The 5,000-nt window shown below is 34.2% G+C and overlaps 1 pseudogene; it reads right to left on the reverse strand.

The window, feature by feature from the left end:
- Positions 1-2,869: 2,869 nt before the first annotated feature.
- Positions 2,870-5,000, reverse strand: part of LOC105538154 — a 9,668-nt pseudogene continuing 7,537 nt past the window's right edge.

Below are 5,000 nucleotides of genomic sequence, written 5' to 3' on the forward strand. Positions count from 1 at the left end.
AGATCCAGAAGCATACTCTTTAGCTTGTACCTTCATCTGTAAAATAACCTCATGGAATTATTGTGGCTAAATCATGCAGTAGATACACCTGGCAGCTAGTAAGTGCTCAAGAAATGGCAGCTTCTATCATGACTATATATAAAATTAATATAACATTTATATAAAAATAACAATGTATATGGCTATAAAAATGATCTATATTAATACATATAACCTTATATATACATAGAATGTGTATATGCACAAAAATCAAACAAAACAAAGCATAAACATAATCTGTAAATACAAGATAGTGTTACTTAAAATAATCACTTTCTGTAAATCTTCATTGTTTCTGTTATTGGCTTGAAAAAGAGTTTCATATATAAATCATTTTTAAGCCTTAAAAAATCTTCTGTTGTTTTAACTTTGGAAGGAAGAGAGCAGGGCCTTGAAGACACAGATCAAGTGAGTATTTTTGAGGGGAAGGAGAGGGGCTGTGCTGCGGTGACCCCTGTGCCACCACGGGGCAGCAACAGGTGCTCAGATAAGTGCAGAAACCAACTGGGTTCAGAAAGGAAAGGTGATTATTGTGCCTACTGCACAAATGGATTAAAGATTAATCCTTGTTTCATGCGATTGTTGCCTAAGGATTTCACAGCTGTGACCCTCTGTGAGCGATGGCTGGGATTTAGAGATTAACAAACCATTGCCTCATTCCAATCATTAATTTACAATTATGTATAAATTGTGGTGTGGAAAGACTTTCTTGAACAAAACTCCTATTCTGCTTTTTATTTATCAATACTCTTCCTTAAAATAACAATATTGTGAGGTGTAAAGCAGTAAATATTTTTAATTACTTGGTCCTGAGGCGGGATAAATCTTTCTGAAAACATACAAGTAAAGTCTCAAACATTCTTCAGACTCAGGAGGAGCCAAATTTGATAGGCAGTGCTTGTATTGTCGAAAGACTAACAGCAGCAATGAAAAATGACCTTCAGAAATATTCTTTCTTGCTGTTAATAGGATATGGTCATTTGTGCTCCTTATATGTGGAAAATGGTTCTTGGAGGATTGATTTCCCATCTGGTCCAGTTCCAAGCCTACAGAGGCTGCCATTGCACCTAAATATTCCTCAATTCTGGTCTCTGCCTTGCTAACTTTAATTTGTTACTGTGCAATTGATGGTTCCCTGTAATTTACCCAAGGTCTGATAGTGTTTTCTAGTTCATCAAATGCTTGATAACTTGGAAGGATTTTTTGTTATAGCCAGATGGCAGGCAGGATATTTCAACCTCCCCCGGCAGCGAGGTGTTAAATGGCCTTATCATGGATAAATGGAAGTAGGTATTGCATGGATTTTGTGTTTCCTAAGAAAAGGCAACAATGTTGCTAATTAGGCAGTATATTGGCAGTGCCTCTTGGAAGGAAGTAGATTATAGGCATTAAGGTTATCAACTCTATGATTTTTAATCAGATATTAGGGCATAATAGGAGTGCAAACTTTAACATCAAGTTCACAGCAACTCAGTGTTTATAAGCTGCTATTATTAGTGAAGGTTATTCACTTGTCCTTGATGCATGGGAAAGATAAAACCAGTTATTGGTTAGTTACTCCAGCAATAGTGACTCTTAGAGCTTGTCCATATGAACAGAAGTAGCACCATTCCTATCTTCCTGGGAGATAAACTGCTAAACAAACATCTAACACTGCAGTGTAAAGTCAGTTCTATTTACATCTAAGCCATTTAAATTGCAATATGCACATTTTGAATCTTTAAAAATCTATTTCTGATGAAAACATACTATTCTTCATTAACCACCAAGAAAATAAGCAAATATATTTATATATGGTCACATTTAAAAGGCATGGGATGGCAGGTCTAATGCATATAATAATTTAACATGTTAGGGGCTTGGTGGTTCCAGACATTAGGGTAGTTCATTGTGCTGGATAAAAACAACTTCCTAGTAAAACAACTTTATGTTCTAGTAAGTCAACTTTCTACTAAAACTTTTGCCAAGTCCTTCCCATTACTTGGCATGTCACATTAGTATCAGAACTGCAGTTGATACAAACTTTGTGAAGAAGAAAAAATTTCGCTCAATTCTTCAAGGATTCAGGTGATGATTGAAAACAAGACAGAGGCCATAAAAAAGAATTTGGGCTTCAATCAGTGAGAATTTTAAGTAACTCTGGGGCAAAATGTCTGTTTGAACTAACTTAGGAAAGCTGGATTTATATAGACTTCATAGAGAAAAAGCAGCTTTTTGACTCTCTCCAATGAGTGACTATATTTATTTCTATTTTAGGGTTGTTAGTAATATACTAACAGATTTAAACAGACATGAGTAAAGAACGCAGTAAGACTTGTATTTATGGGAAAAATTTAATCATATTTTCCCCACCCTCTCCAAAACATAGATTAACTGGACTTTGAAACATGAGATTAGGAAGAAACTCTTTGGAACACTCCAAGTTTAGATGTGAAAATTTCTCTTGTATTTATTATTAAAGAAGAATCGGCAAACCAAGCATTTCATTGCAACCTTATGTGCAAAAATTCCGTACATTACATTTTCTCTATTAGCTCTTTGCCTTACAGAAGTTGTTGAAATTTCTTAAACCCCAGTTTCCTTAACTGTAAAATGAGGGTGCTTGACTTCTGATGTCTATTGTCTTTTTTATGTGCCCTCTATAAATATTTTTCTTCATTTCTATCTCTTAGGGCATTTATTCATGTTTAAAAAGAAAATAATTCAGAGCTATTTCTTGGTTAATTTAGAGACCTGAAGGATGAGAAAAATATAAATTCAATTTATGCAGAGATATGTAACTGACATCTTTGTAACAAATAAATCAAAGCCTAACAGTTTATGAGATATGCTATGCTTCCTTTTCTGATATATGGTATCCAATCATGGACTGTTCTAGGAAGACAAAAGAGAAGAATTAGATTCAAGCTAAGGGCATTTTATTTCTCAGGAACACTATGAAAACGGAAAAACTAAAAGGGAGACTAAAATAGTTTGAGAAAATTTCTAAAGAATATTGCAAGATATCTTGAATTTTTAAATTGCTTACTAAAAATTGGATCCTGAACAAAAATTAGATCTTGAAAAATAACACTGAAAGACAAATTCTGCAATTACACAAAAGCCAACTCAAAAATTGTTATAGAAATGCATAAGTTGTAAAGAGGTTTCAGATTAGGGAACATTTGCCACAGTCTTCTCTATAGCCACCATAATTTACATCCTTCCTACATGCAAAATATACTCACCTGATACACAAATATACATAATATAGGGGACAACTGGAACCTGGACAATATGGTCTAGGGGGCACCTACACTATGAAAATGCAAGCACCAATATAAAAGAAAGAATGAAAAAGTAGAGCTGATAATTTAATCATGCATAGGTATATGGTGTACCAGCTGATTCATTGTATATCAGTTCTGATTATTCAATTCATTTGCCATGCCAACTATTAAATATTTTGAAGGTAATTCCTATGCGCAAGTGTGTTTATAAAAGTATTGTTTGTAGTGGTGAACTGTTTCCCACTACTGTCTGTTACACACACACACACACACACACACACACCCCACATACACATACACAGGAAACTGCAAAAAAAGTAAAAAAATCTACCAATAAGCAAATAGTTGAATACATCTGTTTTACCCATATTACAGAATATTAGATCACTATTGAAAACAGTGAATTAGATCTATACTTGCTGTCTTCGATGGATATCCAGGATACATAGTTAAGGGACAAAAGCAAGTTAGAGATCAAATATGAACTATGTTATATAAAAAATAAAAAAAGTATTGTGTTTTTTGAGCATGGAGAATTTTGTGATGAAGTACACACACTATTAACATGACTAATCTCAGGAGGTGAGATTGGAAGGAGAATAAAGAAAAGATCTTTATATATTTTTGCATTGTTTTACTTGTTTCAGCAATTTTAGGTAACTTTTGTAAAAAAAAAATGAATAAAGTGAATTTTTAAGGTAAAAAGTAATATGCTCAATTTGGTTGTTGCCTGGTGGGAATAAGGGAGAATAAGAAAGAGATTATTTTTCTTTAAAGGTCTTTGTAGTTTTTTCATGCTTTAAAATAAGCATTGATCATTTTATTAAAAGTTTTCTTATGCAAATAACTTAAATATAAAAGTTTAAGATGCTGTTTTCTTGTTGCAAATAATTAACCTGTATTAAACCATCGAACAATGAATTCTTAATTCACTTATTATGTTAAAATTCCTAGTAAAAAGTTGCTTCTTACAGAAAGAAGTCACAGCATAAGATTATTACAGAGAAATGAAGAGGAAGAGAAAGATGAGAAAAGTATTTCTATAACAAAGCAAAATAGTAAAGAAGAGATCCCTTGTATTTGGCATAAATAGTAAATAGAGTTTCGGGAATTTTTTTTTCTTTCTGAAAGACCCTTGAAACCAAGAGATTTGCTTGTCCAAAACAAGTGTGTAGCAGGTCAGATATTCAGTTCAAATCAGTTGGTATAGAACTATGCATGTGGTGGGCCTTGAGACATCTATGAAGAAGGTGGCAAAAATTAGTCATGTTGCATGGTATGCTGATACACTGTAATATCCAGTATGTCAGGACAAAAAGTCAAGTAAAAAATACATATACTAAAGAGTATGAGTTTAGAGGATGCAATAAATACTCTGAGCTAGGGTTAATTTCTCTAACCACACAATCCCAAAACCTCAGTGACTTAACAACATTAAAGACTTATTTTGTGGCCAGACTTATTTTGCGTCTCATGCCTGTAATCCCAGCACTTTGGGAGGCTGAGGTGGGCGGATTATGAGGTCAGGAGATAGAGACCATCCTGGATAACACGGTGAAACCCCGTCTCTACTGAGAAGTACAAAAAATTAGCCGGGCATGGTGGCACGCGCCTGTAGTCCCAGCTACTCGGGAGGCTGAGGTGGGAGAATTGCTTGAACCCAGGAGGCGAAGGTTGCAGTGAGCTGAGATT

The sequence above is a fragment of the Mandrillus leucophaeus genome, unplaced genomic scaffold (assembly GCF_000951045.1).
Source record: "Mandrillus leucophaeus isolate KB7577 unplaced genomic scaffold, Mleu.le_1.0 Scaffold103, whole genome shotgun sequence".
Taxonomy (NCBI): Eukaryota; Metazoa; Chordata; class Mammalia; order Primates; family Cercopithecidae; genus Mandrillus; species Mandrillus leucophaeus.